The following is a 19158-nucleotide window of genomic DNA, read 5'->3' on the forward strand; positions in this document are numbered from 1 at the left end:
TAGTAATCTCGAATCGGCTTCTATCAGAGTGTTATGTATAGAATAAAATATGTATATGCCTTATGTATGTTCTTTTGATATTTATTTGTAAGTGTGAGTGATAAGTAATGAGTATGATATAGGTTAGTGTCAGAGATTATAGGTCTAAACTGTAGCGGGTTAATAAATGGTATATGAGTAACCGGTTACTACATCTATGGTTATGAATCGCTTAGGAATTTTTATACAGAAACCAGCTAACCGATGCCGACCAATCATGGTTAGGAACTGGTATGAGATTTTCACATAGAAACCGGATACCAAATTTGAGTCTATTCAACACTATTTAATCTCAAATCAAGAATAAACAAACCGTTATTTTTGTTGGGCTGATGTAGTGTTGGTATTTATATGGGCTGATATATGTTTATTTGTTATGGGTCGGCTCTATATGGATTATGGGCTACCGCTCAAGGGTCCTAGGGTCACCTAGGAAGCCCACGTCACTTTTCTTAAAGCCGTAAAACACTAATATAGCATTATAATTTATAGCCATTACAATGCGACTAAACAGAATTTTGATTATATTTACAAAGGGTGAAATGGCTGAATTATTTCGGATTCGCTCATGACTTTAATATATTAAATCAATCAAGTTTTATTTTTCTGATGATTAGTTACTGAGAATTGTTAGTATAAACAAGTACACGTGAGTTATATTGTTTGTATTTATATATTTTTTACAATTTTAGGATGAAATGCATGCTTTTACATTTAAGTTGATGTTAAAATTTTGTTTTAACATTGTTTATATATGAATTATGACAAGAGATTTTGTATTTATGTTATGAGATTAATAGAGGTTAATGTTGGTGATTTCTGCAATCGCATATCTTAGGAAAATCTGAGAGTCGTGAAACACTTTCAGATCAAAGCTATTTGTTGGTTCCCAAATGTTTTGATCGGATAAAACTTAGATTGAGTGCAAGAATCTATATGGTGATTGAGAGTTTTCTGAACCAGAAGAATTATCGTATGATCAAAAACAATTTTAATTAGGGTTGGACAGTTGTAACTGCCTTTGCAGTTATCTTGAATTTTGAATTTAAAATATCAAAATACGCTCCTGGATTTTGTGACAATAAAGCATACGAAATGTAATTAAATTAAATTTATGATATGTTTTTTAATATAACAATATATGTCACAATTTTTTTTTTCCAAACTGATCTGACAGCTCGACCCCAGCCAGGGGCGCTGCCCATTGGACCCTGTCAGGGGCTGCCGCCCCTCGCACCCTGCCACCAAGGACGCTGCCCTTGGACCCCGTCAAGGGGGCGTTGCCCCCTTAGAACCCCCATGACTTAGGGGCTTCGCCTTTAAGTACCAATATGATTATAAATTATAATAAGATCAATAATTGTGTACCCCGCACCCGACTTATTTAAATTAGAATTACAATTAACTTGATCAATAAGTTAATCCTTAATTACACTAAAATCACCAACAGTTACGTTGTGTTCCCGAGTTCATTTAAGAAAAGAAAGGTAAGGAATAGAAAATTTTCTCTTCTTATCTTTTCTTTTGGTATCTCCTCTTTTACTTCAACTTATTTTCCTTCATAATATTTTCAACTTATTTTACTCGGGAACACAACATATTTTTTCATCCCTCATTTTCCTTTTCTTTCCTTAGTTAAATGAAACTCGGGAAGACAGTGTTAATGATTAATTGATTGCTTGCTAAGAGGCTAAGACACTAATGTTACCGAGAGTTCGCTAGTGCATAATAAGCCACATTTCTGCAAAGTAAAATCACGTGCCATTAACTGATAAAATTCTAAAATAACTTAACATGTTACGAGTTGTTATCATGTTATGCATATAATCTACAACGTACTCTTGTACCTGTTAAATAATATGTCGAAGAAACTACGAGCCCAACTAATGGCATTTCATCATAACCTAATCATGCATGATATTTTTTTTTATTTCACATGTTCTTTTTTTTTTTTTGAATAATCTTCTTTTTATATTATTTGATACGCATGTTCTTAACTTCTAACATTTTATTCCATCAGTTCCAATCAACACCATATAATTTAAGTCAACCAATCATTCCCTTTGGCAAATCCAACTACCTTAGAAGTTTAATAAGTCTCTCGTGAGTTAAGTTTTGAATGGTGTGTTTATTTTAGTATTTTCTATCTTGTTATAACCAACGTTTTAAAATATTGCATCCTAGTTTATTTTTGTTTTTTGTTGCTCTATAAACATGCCAATTACACGAATGTTTTGTTTTAATTAGTTGCAAGAATAATTAAGCAATCAACGTGATGATGTAATACCTTGTTAAGGTTATGTATACAAGAAACCAAATATGTATATACGCCTCTTGCAGACTTGAATAAGTGACGGTAGCTTGGTCCTGGATTCATGTTTTGATTCACATTCGCGATCTTGTGTTAGGGTTAGGGTGTGTCAAAAAAGTTAATTAAGTGGATGATATGAAAGAACAAACTATGAACAATGGAATATATATACTTATGATTGATTGGACATATTAGAGTATTCATGAAACTTGTGCAAATTAATTAAGGTTAACCACCGTCGGTAATGATTAAGGTGAGCATAAGTTAGTTTGGTTTGTTTATAGTATTTATATATCTAACAGTTTGATTTTTAATTTTTTTATGATTGAAAGCTTCATCTAAGTTTTATTTGTTTTCTTTGGTTGTTGTTCGGTATTATATATAGATTGAGGATTGTGAGACACAAGATAGGGTATCTAAATGGTGGATCCTTTTTCCAACGTTGTTACTACGATTATAACTTATGACAACTCTTTTTGCGCCTTTTCTTTTCTTTTTTTTTCTTCCTTTCTGTTTCATGTTGCAAAACCATGTCAAGTTAAGCCAATTCAATGGGCCCTTTAGTATTATTAATTTTTAATGATGAGTTGATTACAAGGGTTTTCTAAATTCTAAGTCGGCTATTAAAATAGTATAAGTCTATTTATGATTAATTGACTCGCTTCCTGGATATTATCGTCATATAACTGGTTTGTTGATATTTCATATACTTAACGCGGAGGTATACTTTTTTCAGAACGCCTACAATCTTTTTCAAATTAATACCACCATAACATATATTATTTTAGAGCTATACTACAATATTCACGAGCAAAACCAACTCCAAATTACAGCCAAGAGGTTACAATCGAAGCATGGGTGATCCACCTCTTCAGTATTGTGGTATACATGAGTGAACATCAACTCTCAATCTCTCAAATTCTACGTGCTATAATACTAAGCAATTTTCTTTTTAATTAACGAAAAAGAAACCTGATTTTAAAATTCGTTTATATTTTTTTTAAAAAGAAAGAAAAAAAATAAAAAAGTGGACCTGCGATTTTAGTGTTTGTATACAAGGATTTTAGATCCTTTGCAACAATAATATCATGGGAGGCATCCAACAGCCGTTAAATGAAAACTTAAGTACGTTGGGATATATAACATGATGGGATTTTGTTGGGCTCACGTTGGTTGTCTTGGTCAACGCGTGTTCGTGGTGCCCACTCCCATGTTTTAAGGCAACAAGCAACATATCGATGATCGACCTATATATAAATAAGAAAGTCAACGTCCGTGAACGGCAACATATATATCCATCATATTTTTTATGATTAATTAGAATACAAATTCTGAGCAAGAATTTTTAAAACTAGACCGGATAGCAAATCGACCGATCTATTGGTTCACTAGTCAACCAGTTCATCAACCGGGCCGGTTTTAATAACGGGATGATGTAATATTTAGTTTAATAATTGAAAAAATATATATTAAAAAGAGGCCTACTGAAATTAAACTGCGCAATTATGTGGTTTTAGTGCCAAATGAATAGTACAAGTCGTGTAGGTGTAAATATTGAATCTATGTAAGAGTATCCACAATGGACTACAAAATCCAAGGTTTGAATCTATGTATGTAAAAGTGACAAACTTTTTAGTCACAAAATCTCCTTGTTGTGGAGGTAGAATATGCCTTCAAAGTTTGTAGGAAGTTTGTAGAAGCAATATAGGAAAAACCTAATGATGTGGTCATTTCTCTCACATACACACAAACATATAACATATATATACAACTTTAATATTTTTTTAATGGGGTTTGTGAAGGTTTGTTGTTGTGATAAAAAAAATAGGTTTTTGAAGTTTGAAATATAATGTGACGATGATGTGACGGTTTGTATGAGTTTGTTGTTGTGAATCAGGTTGAATCCTGTAATTAGGTTGATTAATCAATTTATTTTAAAAGTAATTTTAAACCTTGGTCCTTGGTCACTATTATGTTTTGTTTAAAGATATGCATCGATAATGCCTTTTGATAGAATGTTGTTAGGTTTAATAACTTTAAAACTCAGTTTAATTAGGAATCTATATATAATAGTCTGATTAGACAAATCATCTAATCGATGAGTACCATAGTTTCACACAGTCCATTAATAACAAATTTTGAAAACCAAATTTATCTAAAATAACTTTTTTGAACCCCGAAACCAATTTCCCGCATATAATGAAAGGTTCTTAAGTCTTAACTTAAATAATGATCCGGATTACTTTCCAAATGCCTTAAACTCGAAGCTTGATTCTAGTCCGAGACTGTTAACCTAGACGACCCTGATGAAGTAAGACCAAAACACTCAAGACCGAAATAGGTGAATATATGTTAACAACTTTCAAAAACTGAAAAGAATGTTGTAATTTCAAACACGCTATGAACTAGATTACTTGATGCACTTAGGTAGTATTCGAGCTAGTTGTGCACTTAGGATAGCATTGATCGTGTGCGCGCCCTGTTGTGGGCACATATATTATATAGTTTTGGACAATACATGAACTAGTGAAAACACAACATCCGTTGGTTAATTGTGGGATTAAACATATGATATAAGATTTAAAGTTGACTAATGTATTGACTTGTTTACCATGTCCGTTAGATGTTGTCATCAGCTTTTTCCGATGTTGTCTTTTTAAGCATGTCTCTAAGGTGGTCGTTAAGAAGTCATATATATATGAACCGAAAGCTAGGAATTTTGATTGGTGAAAGTTTAAGAATAATTAAGACTTTTGTTTAAATCAATTTTGTTTAGACCCATGGTTAACATGCGCTTTAGACAAGTTCTGCTTTGGAAACCAAGTGTTACGTTTGGATAATTAACTTTATTTTGTATTGTTAGTAATGAAAGGAAATGCAGATTTTGTTTTATGTTAATTTACTTTTGTTGTGTTAAGTATTTTGAAATCAATCTGGTTGCTAACCGTCTGGGGACCCGCCACCTATTGGGCTCATCTCGTGACACCCGAGACAAAAAAAGATCAACAAGTATATTCGAGGTCTAGCGCAAAAAATCAGGGATCGTGATGGCAGCAAAACCGGATACCATTGAGTCAGTCATGGAGTTAGCAGGGACGTTAACCGTTGAATAGGTTCGGATGAAGGAGATCAGTGATGGGAACTCTAATATATGTGCACTTATATTAACATTGCATTAGGGTTCTATTTTAATATTTAGGTGTTTACGTTTATAATATACTAGTATTAAGCCCCACCGTGTTGAGGTGGGGTGAAAACCATTAAAAAAAAGTAATCTTGAAACATTTTTCGAACCCATGTGTTGATGGGCCGGGGGCGTTGGATACGTGCTTTGTGGTGGGATTGTTAAACCGAATGAAAAGTAGACCTAAAAACGTTCAATCACGGCCATTTGTGGTGGCTTTTTAACACATGAAAAATAGACCGAAAAATAAAACATAAAAATAATAATAAAGTCGTCTTATGACCGAAAAGTTGAATGAGGAAGATAGACGTAAGAACCTTGAACAACACACACATGCGTGTTGCGGCGTGTAAATTTGCAAATTTTAGACTAAAACATTAAATTGCAAATTTTGTAAAAGATGAAAAGTATTAGAGAACAACGTTGAAAGTAGAAAATTGTTGAGATTAAAAATGAAACATACTTTGTGTCAAACTTGTAAAAACTATAAGGTATAGGGACTAAAAATAAACTATGAAAACTATATGATGAAAAATAAAAGAGAAAAAATTGAAAAAAAAAAAACCTTAATGCAAAATGTACAAGTCATGAAAAAATTGAAAAAATACACCTTAATGCAAAATGTATAAATCATGATGCATACAAATCTTTACATTTGTTATATATATAATTGTCCCTAGTTAATTTGTTCATCTTTGTTTAGTTGACTATATTAGTTTAATCATTATATATGTAACAATACACGTAGTAAACTCATGTATCCAATCACACACCACCTAGAAACAGTTTGGTTTATAGGAGAATCATTCTTCTACCATCCACATCCAGTTTTAGAATTGATGACATTGTCAAATGTCAACTTTGTCACAATAAATAATTCGTACATTGAAACCTTATAAATAGTCTTACAATATACCATACATCTCACAAACACAACACCAACACACGAATGGCAATGAACATCCCCCTTTTCATACTCCTCACCATTTCCATTTCTCCATGGTTTTCCTTAGCCATACCGAACGACGTGAACTGGTGGTGCGATAAAACACCGAACCCTGAGCCATGCAAGCATTTCATGCGCAACAAACCGCACAAACTCGGTCTTGTTATGGGTAAATCTGGCTTTAAGAAAATGACTTTGGAGTTGGCCATGGAAAGAGCACTTAATGCCGAGAGTCACACCAAATGGCTAGGTCAAAAATGTCGTAACGAGCGAGAAAAGGCTGCTTGGGCTGACTGCTTGAAGCTATACGAAAACACAATATTGCAATTAAATCAAACACTAGACCCAACCACCAAGTGCACCGATTTTGATGCGCAAACATGGCTTAGCACTGCACTAACCAACCTCGAGACCTGTCGGGCTGGGTTCGTGGAGGTTAACGCTTCGGACTACATGTTGCCACTCATGAATAATAATGTAACAAAGCTTATTAGTAATACTTTGGCTATTAACAATGGTTCAAAGACGCCCGTGGAGACTTATAAAGATGGGTTTCCTAGTAGGATTAAGCCCGGGGATCGAAAACTTTTGCAAACCACAGCTCCACGAATGAACATTGTGGTGGCTCAAGATGGTTCGGGGAATTATAAGACGATTAAGGCTGCGATTGATGCCGCGGCAAAGAGGAGTGGGAGTGGGAGGTTTGTTATTTATATAAAGAAAGGTGTTTATAGGGAGAATATTGAGATTGGTAACAAAATGAAGAATATTATGCTTGTTGGTGATGGGATGAAGTACACCATCATCACCGGCAGCCGGAGTGTCGGAGGCGGCTCCACCACGTTTAACTCCGGCACCGTCAGTAAGTAGCCGTTCTCTATTTCTTTATATCTCTAAACTAAACATAAAGAAGACGACTTTTTGACAAAGGGAAAACAAAGTCATGGTTTTGTGTTCCAATCAATGCAGAAAGTTCTTTAAAAAAATTTATGACATCTCTTGCTTAAGAATCAAAAAAGCGAAACTGAGTTATAATTCCTAGTAGTTAAATGTCTTCAAATTAATATTCTTTGGATTTAAAGTAACCGTCCCATCTCATAACTAAATAATTGAAATATAGTATCCTTCCTAAGAATTTATTTTTTCTAATAAAATATACTACATTAGTTTTTGACATTTTCATTACCAAATAATATCTACTATATTTTAAAACTCTAAATACACATCTTTTTCTACATTTTAATATGAGATATAAAGTTGTATTCAAAACACTGTATTTTTGTTCTCGCCTTATAAAAGTTAAGTTATATAAAATACTATACCACTCGTTTTAGTAAAAATATATTGATGTGTAACACAAACAATAAATCAAAACCTTGTATTAAGATTTTAAAAGATATTAGATATTGAAAAAGGTTATGTAAATGTTGTATAATATTCTATATATATAATTAAGTTGATAGTGTTCTCACACCTTTTATTTCCATGTAACAACAGTTGTAACCGGGTCTGGATTCATCGCCCGAGGCATAACATTCCGCAACATTGCCGGCCCTCAGAACCACCAAGCAGTGGCTCTGCGGTCCGGCTCAGACCTATCGGTCTTCTACCGTTGCGGTTTTGAAGGATACCAAGACACCCTCTATGTCCACTCCCAAAGACAATTCTACAAAGAATGCTACATTTACGGCACCGTCGATTTCATTTTCGGCAACGCGGCCGTGGTTTTCCAAAACTGCATGATTTATTGAAGACGACCCATGACTTCCCAAAAGATCAACATCACGACCCAAGGCCGAACTGACTCAAACCAAAACACCGGGATTGTTATTCAAAATTCCCGAATCATGGCTGCATCCGACCTTAAACCGGTCTTGAGCTCGTTTAAAACATTCTTGGGCCGACCATGGAAGCAATATTCTCGAACGGTTTACTTGAAAAATTATATGGACAGTTTGGTGGACCCGGCTGGATGGTTAGAATGGGATGGGAACTTTGCTCTTAATACTTTGTATTATGGAGAGTATAGGAATACAGGACCAGGATCTTCGACTAGCCGAAGAGTGAAGTGGCGTGGGGTACCGGGTTATCACCAACTCAAACGAGGCTTCTCGGTTTACAGTTGCGAATTTTATCACTGGGCAGTCGTGGTTGCCGGGCACTAGTGTGCCGTTTCATGCCGGACTTTAAGTTTTAGTTGAACTTTTTGTTGGGTAATTTGTGTATTTGTTGGTTTATACTTATTTTCTTTGTTACAATTTCTTTCATTCATGTAATAAGTGTTTACTCTGAATAGTTATATCCATAAGGTGTCGTCTTTCATTCAACCTCACCTCTCAACCCCGTATAAGTTATTCTCCACCACTCCTCCAATTTATATAAAGAAAAACAAAAAGAAAAAAAGAAAAGGCCTCACGTCACCGGTACGTAATCCTCACTGTGAAGTATACCGCACAACTTAAGTATTTTTTATTAGAGGTGAATCTTAAACTCTTAAAGTAACCATGAAGTTATTGGGTTGGAATTGTGAAGATTGCCTTTTGTTCAAAGATAAGACAAAGGATGTGTACACAAGAATTAAGTTGGATCGATAATCTAAACCCTATGATTTTTTTTTACTATTTGACTGAAAGCAAAAGTTACATAATTAAATTTTAAAGTTTTTTAGTATAAAAAATAATTTAAAATAAATGTGTTTTATTTGTACAATTAACGTTTTCTTTATAATATATCATTATATAAAAAGAGAGATGTATGTAATAAAAAAACAGAGAAACGGGAAATATGAAGACGACAAATGACATGCAAGATTTTTTTATTTATTAGATAATATAGATATAGAATTAAAATTGCAACACATTTTATTTAAAACTCAAGTTCCTAGTCAACAGCCTACAAGTTTTAATGTATCGTTTAAGTGTTGTATTCAGAGATAGATGTAATGTTTGTCTACATCTTACCCTCTCATACTATTAAATTTGATATAGATAAAATTTACTAAGTATTATTGTTACTATAGATGTGTCATTAATTTTTAAACAGTAATATATATTTGAAATTTGAAGTTTTTTCCCTTTTAAATTCAATTTCACAATATTCATAACACAATAAATAAAGTACTTATAATGCAACACTAAATTTTCTAATATTGCATTATCTTTGACCATTGTTAATACTAAACCAAATATACAAATCATAAAGTTGAAGATATATAAATCATAAAGTCGAAGATTCAGTACCATTAAATTACATGACTACAAATACCATATGTTTCAAGAACTTCACACATCACCAAATTAACCCAGACATGGCTTTGACCAAGAAGCTTACAACACTCTTCTTTTGCTTCGTTTCCTTCATCATTTCATGCTCATCGGAACCTACCATAAACTGGTGGTGCCATCAAACCCCACACTACGAAACATGCAACCACTACGTCGCGGGATTACACCCCGCCACCACCACCATACCCGCAAACCAATTCCTAGACATGACCGTAAAAGCCGCCGTTAATGAAGCCCTTACGGCTTTGAAACAAATCCAAAACATCGAGCCTGCGACCGCAAATGTCCCAGGAAAAAGTTTGTGGGGCAGCTGTGTAAACTACTTTGACGGGATCGTGTCCACACTTAACATGATCCTATACCCTGACAATGCCCATGACCGTGAGCTTGACGGTCAACCGACCCCGCTTGACGTCCAAACATGGCTCAGTGCGGGTTTAACCTACATAACCGTCTGCGAAAAGGGGTTCGAGTTGATTAATATGAGCAACCCCTTGTTACCTTCAATATCCGCCAATTTGACAAAACTAATACTCAACTCTTTATCTATGAGTACTGCCGTTGGTAATACCACACGTAGTCATGTTGTAAATGAACCCATTGATTTGAATATTAGCGACGGATATAAGTTTGCTGTTTTGGCGGCTGAAAGGCCCGTCGCGGTGGTGGCTCGTGATGGTTCAGAAAATTTTAGAACGATTCAAGAGGCGGTGAATTCCGCAGTTAACCGGAAGCCAAATAGGAGGTATGTGATTTACGTGAAAGTTGGTGTTTATAATGGTTACGTAGATGTACCGGTGACATTTCAGTATATCACTATGTATGGTGACGGAATAGGTAAGACGATCATCACCGGAAATAGGCATTGCGGTGGTGACACGCTCTATACATCAAAGGCTGGTGATTTGCAGGGATCGGCAACTTTTAGTTAGTTCACTTCTACTCATATATATACTTGGTTATGTTAATGTTATTTTAACTCCATAGTTGTTGTAAATACATCAACCATAACCTATACATATTTAAAATCATGTCACAAGAATATGAGCCATTTATTTAGACATGTCAAACGGATTGGTGGGTGACACTTAAATTGTAACGTGTTAATTAAATCGGTGGGTTGTAGAAAATGAGTTAAACAAGTTAGTGGGCAGCCTGTTTAACTAAACGGATTAAATAAATCAGCTTAAACACATGACTTGTTTAATTAAACATTTTAGCTCGCACTCAAACAATTCTTTAAACGTGTTACCACGGGTTAGATATTTCAACCCATAACTTGATTAATTCGTGTCGTGTTTGGCTCGCATTTTAGGTTGGGGTTGAAATTGCCACACAAGCTGTGGATCAGTTAAGTGTGTTCGAGTGTGAGTGGTGACTATTTGTAGGTCTCCACTCAGACCCCAAAAATATGTATAAACATCTTATGACCGAAACAGACATTATTGTTTGGTATAAACGGCTAGTGTTATATACATCAAGATCAAGTTAACCTTTTGTGTTTGTGTTAATGCAGAAGTCTGGAGCCATAAGTTGATCGCCAGAGACATTACATTCCGGAACACAGCGGGGCCTGGGGGAGCACAAGCGTTGGCACTCCTCTCGTCCTCCCACAAATCAGTCTTTTAACGTTGCAGCTTCGAGGGATACCAAGACACTTTTTACTATAGCTTTTACACAGTTCTACAAAGAATGCCAAATATCTGGAACTGTAGATTTTATTTTTGGAGGCGCTCTCGCGGTGTTTCAAGATTGTAATATCATTCTTCGAAAACCGCCACGGGGAGGAGGGTTAGTAGTGACGGCTCATGGACGAAACAGCCGTCTCGAGCCCGTTGGATACTCATTCCAAGGGTGTAGGGTAACTGCTGCAGCCGATCTTCGTAAATATAAAAAAGCTTTCCTAGGAAGACCATGGTTTGGAAATAGTAGGACCGTCTATATGCAATCTTTTCTGGATCAATGGATTGACCCGAAAGGTTGGCTTAATAGTTGGCAACAGTTCTGGATCAGCCTTTTACCGTTGCAGCTTTGAGGGATACCAAGACACACTTCTTACCATGGCTTTTAAACAGTTCTACAAAGAATGTCAAATATATGGAACTATAGATTTTATTTTTGTGGGTGCTCTCGCGGTGTTTCAAGATTGTAATATCATTCTTCGAAAACCGCCACGGGGAGGAGGGTTAGTAGTGACGGCTCACGGACGAAACAGCCCTTATGAGCCCACTGGATATTCGTTCCAAGGGTGTACGGTAACTTCTGCCGCTGATCTTCGTCGCTATAACAAAGCTTTCCTAGGAAGACCATGGTTTGGACACAGTAGGACCATTTATATGCAATCTTTTCTCGATCACTGGGTGGACCCGAAAGGGTGGCTTAATAGTTGGAAAGAGTTCTGGAAGACTGCTTATTGTGGAGAGTACATGAATTATGGACCGGGTTCTTCTACCGATAAAAGGGTCACGTGGTCTCATTATCATGCTATAAAAGATCCAAAGACCGCAGGGTCTTTCACGGTTCGCAATTTCATTGAAGGCAATCACTGGCTTCCTCGAACTCACATACCTTTTACACCAGGGTTCGTAAAACGGCCCGCGCTGCTAAAATGATCATATTTCAAGTTTCTTTCAAAAAAAAAACTAAGACTTTTGTACTAAGTCATCCACTTAAATGTTTCAAGATCACAGATTTGGAATACAAAGTGTAATTATTAAATCCTATGATTCTCATTTCTCGAACTCACGTACCTTTTACATCAGGTTAGGGATGAGCATTCTGTCCCAATTATCCGTACTCGTACCCGTAACGTATCCATACCCATACATATTTAGCATATTCGGTACGGATATCGGTACTCGTTTTTGTTGAATTTTGGTATAGGTACAATCGGGTACATATACGGGTACGACACGTGTACGTTTGGTATTTTGTATCTGTTTAGAATATGTATGGGTTTAATTTGGATTCTTCATATTTGGTATATAAAATAAATTCTCTAACCATGTTATTATTAAACAAGCACCAAACGATTCTTCAATATTAGATAATATAGCATCCAATACTCGAACAAACAAGCATATCTAGGCATGTTCAAAACGGTTTGGGACTAGGAACCGGAACCTGTTCCTAACCGGTTCCTATATTCAAAACCCCCTTTTAAACCGGTTCCAGGCTCGAACCGGTTAGGGAACCGAACCGGTTCTCCCACCCTTGGACCCCTAACCTATCTAACCGGTTCTTACCGGTTCCTAACCCGGTTCCAGTACCGTAACCGGTCAAAAAACGGCCAAAAAACGGCTATTTTTGACCACAACGGTCAAAAAACGGCCAAAAAAAACGGTTAGGAACCGGTTTCGGATGGTTCGGTTCCAGAACCGGTTCCGGTTCGGTTCCGGTTCCTACCCGCCCCCACTCAGAAATGCAAGAACCGGTCACGGATCATCGGGTTGAATCAGATAGGGTCCGGTTCCTACAAAAAACGGTTCGGGTCCGGTTCGGGTCCACCGGTTCGGTTCCAGGAACCGGTTTCGTTGAACATCTCTAAGCATATCACTTAAAGTCAACAACTGGATTTGGTTCTTCAATACCATCTGATCATTAAATCAACGACCAATTTGGTACTTGTACTAAATTGGTACATGTCACGTACCTGTACGAGTACCAGACTAATTCATGTTGGTTGTTACTCGACCGGTTTCTAAATCGTTAAGATTTGAAAATAAAAAAGACAAAGTGGTTCAAAAACGGGTACCGTACCAAAATACCCGTACCCGTAACATACCGAAAAATTTGTTACGGTTATTCGCAATGTTTTAAAAACCGATATCTTACTTATACCGGATTGGGTTAAAAAATTGTACAACCGATTGAACAGGGAGTTTCAACCGATTGAATAATTTACCCCATAATTTTATGTAAAGATAACTTTCAACTCAAAAAATAGCCATAAATACATGATTCAATAATAAAAATAACCCAAAAACTAATTCATAATAAAAAATAATATAAAAATACTTGATTTTCAAACAAAGTTTTCTAAAAATAAAAGCGTGCAATAGGTTTATGGCATAGTTTACTCGTTTTAATATTATCTGTCAAGTTAAAAGTCATTTTTAATAAATATGGACCACAAAAAATATCAAAAAAGCTATTGGGCTTAAAACCGGTATGTAGGTTTAAAGCGATATTTTTAAAAACCAGCTGCTCGATGCTCTAGAAACCGTCTAAAAATATCGGGCTTTAAATACCGGCTACCTATTCGAAATCCGGTTTAACCGGCCGGTACGAAACGGTTTTTAAAACACTCTTGGTACATTTTTTTGTTGATTTTCGGTACACGTAAAATCGGATACAGGTACGGACACAAGTACTGTACCAGGCTCATCCTACACCAGGGTTCGTTAGACGACCCGTGCTACTAAAATGATCATATTTTAAGCTTCTTGTAAAAGCATCAACTAAGGGGGTGTTTGGAGTTCCTTATTTTTACCTCCTTATAGCTTATCAACTTTTGTAAGTTAAAAAGGTGTTTGGGTAATGTGACTTTTTTAAGTTTTTAAAGAAGGAAAAATGAGTTTTAATAAGTTAGAAAAGTATAACTTATCAAAAACTCTTTATTTTAGTCAAAATGAGATGTAAATAAGAAATCCAAAACATTGCCTAAGACTTAATAGTTATGATTTCTAGATTTAATACAATTTTATAAATTCATGATGTACAATAAAAAAATAACATCACAACAACAATGATTTATGGAATTAGTAGAATTCTAATTAAATCATGATGTATACGGTAACCAATTAAACCGGCCTGAATCAATAGTTAACAAACACTTATAAGTAGATGTAACTTTTGTTTGTCATTTTGTTAGAGTCCAACAAAAGTATGTATAAAAAGTTTGATATAGTCCCCTGAAGTTGTGAAACATGTTTATTATCTATCTATCTATCTATCTGATCCTAAAAGTTTGAGGGAAAAATGGGGGAGCATGAAGAAGCAGACAACACAGAAGCGATCATCACAAGGATCGAGCACAAATCACGCAAGATCGAGACTTTACTCAAACAGTCAGTCAGTCAGTCAGTTAGTTTCTATTATTAACAGTTAGATCCAAACCCTAATAATAATAATAATAATAATATAATGAAACAGATACAAGCTTGTTGAAGCCCTCAAGACTGCACTCGAAGGATCTCCTCCCAAAACCAGAGATGAAAGATGCAAGGTTGGTTTTAATTCATTTTTCATAACCCAAATTGATGTTGGATTAGTTGAGATTTGATCTGGGTGGGAGGGATATTATTATTATTATTATATTTTTATTATTAGGTTCTTGGATTTGGGGGTGGACGTGAAACCGAAAAAATCCAACGGAAACCGGAAAAACTAAACCGGAATAACCGAATCGAAATAAAAACAGACAGACGATTGGTGGTGAAATGAACATCTTATGATTGTTCTTGGCTAGGGTTTCTTAACTCGTCTTGGCTAGGGTTTCTTAACTACTCGTCTCCTTCGGTCTCTAACGAATCCTTTTTGGTCGAGACAACATTGTAACGACTAGTTTAGACTATAAAGTAAGGAGACGAGTAGATTGTTATCTTAAACTAGCCAAGACGAGTTAGTTACTAATTAACTACTCGTATAGGAATGTTAACAAGGTAAACTAGACACGACGAGTTAACTACCAATAAATTACTCGTATGGGTAATGTAAATCTGGTAAACTTATCAAAACGAGTTAATTACTAATAAAATACTCGTATCGAGAATGTAAACAAGGTAAACTAGTCACGACGAGTTAACTACATATGAACTACTCGTACGTGTAATGTTTACCAGGTAAACTTATCGAGACGAGTTAACTACCAATAAAATACTCGTATAATGAATGTAAAGTAATCGTTGACCAATATCTACTCGTAACGACTAGTTGACCAAACAAACTAACCATTCCGTTTAGTGTTTTGTAAAACAAACCGGTTAGATGCATTTGGTAATCAAACTCATCGTCGTGGTTAGTTTGATAAACTACTCGTCACTTTTAAGGTTTTATAATTTGCTCGTCGCGACTAAAGGATATCTTATTTACTCGTGGGCGTTGATTACGAGGCTTTAAACTTATTTAATCTTTACGAGTAGATGATTAGTGAAACTGGTCGTTACGGATAGTTTATAGACACGTGGCTAGTTTTAATTGATTATACAAACTACTCGTGGGTATCATAAACTATTCGTCACGACTAGTTTATAATACATATTTTGGGAATCTGTTGAAAATGACACCTAAAACCTGAAAAACGTATTTATAAGCGCCTATTTTGGGAATTTTCTATAAAAAGTTTGGTATAGTCCCCTGAAGTTGTGAAACATGTTTATTATCAATCTATAAATCTGTCTATCTATCTGGGCCTAGAAGTGAGAGAGAAAATTGAGGGGAAACATGGGAGAACATGTGGAAGCAGACAACGCAGAAGCAATCATCACAAGGATCGAACATAAATCACGCAAGATCGAGGCTTTACTCAAACAGTCAGTCAGTTAGTTTCTATTATTCTTCAACAGTTAGATCGAAACCCTATAATAATAATAATATAATGAAACAGATACAAGCCTGTTGAAGCCCTCAAGACTGCACTCGAAGGATCTCCTCCCAAAACCAGAGATGAAAGATGCAAGGTAAGGTTTCTCTTTTCATAACCCTAATTCAGTCATTTTGAATTTACAACATCTGATTTCGGTGGGACATTATTATTATTATTATTAGGTTCTTGGATTTCGTTTCTGCTTTTAGGGGTGACCATGAAACCCAAAAAAACCCATCTGAAACTGAAAATACTGAACCGCTGAGAGACGGTTTGGTTGTTTTTATGTTTTCTTAAAAACTGAATTTTTGGTGCGGTTTTGGTTTTGTGTGTGACTAAAGCCGAAACAAAGCAAACCGGAATTTTGGATTTTGTTGAACAAAAGGATCAAATTACAATAGAGACGTGGGTAAGCGGGCAACAAGTTGCGCCGCCACCCCCTTTTGAATGGCAAACCCGATCCTACTAAAAGTTATAGTTCTTGGATATGTTTTTTTTTTAAATTTTAACTAAGTTATAATAGTGTTTTTAATAATAACTATAAAAAAACCTAACCCAACGGTTTTCAGAAACTCAAAAACTGACATTTCGGTTTTTGGTTTCGTTTGTCCCAAAACTGAACCGGCACATGCTCGTCTCTACTTGATTCTAGCATTGTGTTGTTTGTTTGATTCCCGTTTGGTGAATTTTGTTTTAATATGGACTCAAAATGCGAGTTACTTTGACTTTTTGGTTTGAAAGTCGAAATTGAGACTGGCGAAACAGCTTTGACCAGGCAGTGAATATATGTGTTGTAGAGTAGTAAATGAAGTTGTGGCTTTGGTTGTTCAAACAAGCTATTCTTGTTTCATGTTGGATAAAGTTGTGATTTTGGCTAAATGTGAGTTTTTTACTTTTTATTTAATTGATATGGGGATTTGATTTGGAAAACGGGTCATCTCAGTGGTGAAACGAATATCTTATGATTGTGCAAGCAAACTGTTCTTGTTTCATCTTAGATAAAGTTTGTGATTTTGGCTAAATGTGAGTTATTTTGACTTTTTCTTTTGTTTAAAAGTCAACATTGGTATGGCATTTGATTGGGAAAACTGATTGAACTGTCTCTTGGATCAAGCATATTGTTCTTGCTTCATATTAGATATTTTGTGATTTGGCTAGATGTGAGTTTATTTGACTTTCTTTTTTGCTTCAAAGTCAAAAATTGATATTGGCATTTGATTTTGATAACCGATTCAAGTGGGTAGTGAATACATATGTTATGAATGAAATGAACTACTTCTATTAATTGTTCAACTAAGCTGTTCTTGTTTCATGTTGGATGAAGTTGTGCTTTTTGGCTAAATGTGAATTATTTTGACCTTTTTGCTTCAATGTCTAAATTGATATTGTCGTTTGATTAGGAAAACCCATTCAACTAGGCCGATAATATTTATATTTATGTTATAAATGAAATGTACTTCTCCTGGTTGTGCAGTGCAAACAAGCTGTTCTTGTTTCATGTTGATAAACCTGTAATTTTGTCAAAATACATTTGACTCTTTTTAGCTTCAAAGTCTTATGTGCGATTATATGTTGTAAATGAAATGACCTTTTTCTTTATTCTTATTAGATAAAGTTGTGATTTGTCTTATTGGTTTGTTTGTAGTCCGCGGATTGGATCGTGGTGCACAGAGCATTAATGGGATCAAGGATGTGGATCTTATGTTCTCGTCTTTGGACCCCGAGTACTATGACATTCTCATGAAGTTAGTCCTTCGGTTTATAAAGTTCACAAAATAAAACTTAAAACTTAAATAAACTCGTGTTTTGATAACTCGACAGGTATTTGTATAGAGGGTTGTCTACAGGCGATCGCCCCACCTGTGACCAATGCCTGCGGATTCATGAAAAGCTTACACAGAGAGCGGGTCTTGGATGCATTCTTCGAGCACTCAGTGATCCTGTAAATACCGTTTAGTTTATGTAATTCCCGTTTTTAATAAGCGTGATGTTATGTGCAAAATAAGTCACATGTCTTTCTTTATGTTTTTGCCCATTATTCTATGTTAGCGGTTTTCACACGGGTCAGTCTTAAGACATATTGTTGACATTTTCTAATTTATAGACAAAATCAACATGTTTAAAAGAAGATCAAATGTCAAACTTTATGATAGTCAATATTTAGAGCATTGACTATATGCATAATGCATTTAGCCAATGTTGTAATGTCACAAAGTGTTATGTTTTATGTCGATGACCATGAAAATCCGTTAGAGAAAACTCACGGGTCCAACAAATCCAGCGGGATTAATTGAAGTGCAACACAGTTGTGCACACGTTACCTTTAACATGTTTATACTCGCACGTTGTATATATAATCAACAATCGTAACAATTATTTTGAAATATGCATTGTGTTAACACATCAATGAGCAACTATAACACACCTGTTAATATGTATCTATTGTATTTTTAATGGTCATAGGCAACTTATAATATGGGCATAATAATAATTATTATAAAGATGCGCTTAGCTACAATCAATGTTACACTCATGCTATATCCGTGAAATACAATTAAAAAAACATCAAGCTCCGTGAATTTTATGTTCCAAGTTTTGGACAAATCAGCTTACAACTGTGTTAAATTAAAGTTTAAATCTTTAAAAATTGATAAAAAAAAAAAAACCAAAAATGTTACAAGCTAAACAGAAGAACTCAACCCAAAGGATCTCCTCCCAAAACCAGGAACTAAAATCACCAATTGATCAAAGTTGTAAATAAACGAAAAAAAAAATTATAACCAAATCGGCCTGAAAATTCGACCCCAT

The 19158-nt window shown here is 35.2% G+C and overlaps 3 pseudogenes across 2 annotated transcripts; all 3 read left to right on the forward strand.

Annotated features, from left to right (window-relative positions):
- Positions 1-6229: 6229 nt before the first annotated feature.
- LOC143592754 (pectinesterase 2-like) lies at positions 6230-8794 on the forward strand (annotated as a pseudogene). Its single transcript, XR_013145979.1, has 2 exons — positions 6230-7342; positions 7978-8794. The product of XR_013145979.1 is annotated as a pectinesterase 2-like (transcript).
- Positions 8795-11824: 3030 nt separating this feature from the next.
- LOC143591977 (pectinesterase 2 pseudogene) lies at positions 11825-12376 on the forward strand (annotated as a pseudogene).
- Positions 12377-14635: 2259 nt separating this feature from the next.
- LOC143590985 (actin-related protein 2/3 complex subunit 5A-like) lies at positions 14636-18476 on the forward strand (annotated as a pseudogene). The gene is made up of 5 exons (XR_013145590.1): positions 14636-14682; positions 16128-16297; positions 16372-16444; positions 17996-18095; positions 18172-18476. The product of XR_013145590.1 is annotated as an actin-related protein 2/3 complex subunit 5A-like (transcript).
- Positions 18477-19158: the final 682 nt, after the last annotated feature.

The sequence above is a fragment of the Bidens hawaiensis genome, unplaced genomic scaffold (genome assembly GCF_021521415.1).
Source record: "Bidens hawaiensis isolate Kalapana, Puna unplaced genomic scaffold, B.hawaiensis_p1.1 tig00001685_1, whole genome shotgun sequence".
NCBI classification, from domain to species: Eukaryota; Viridiplantae; Streptophyta; class Magnoliopsida; order Asterales; family Asteraceae; genus Bidens; species Bidens hawaiensis.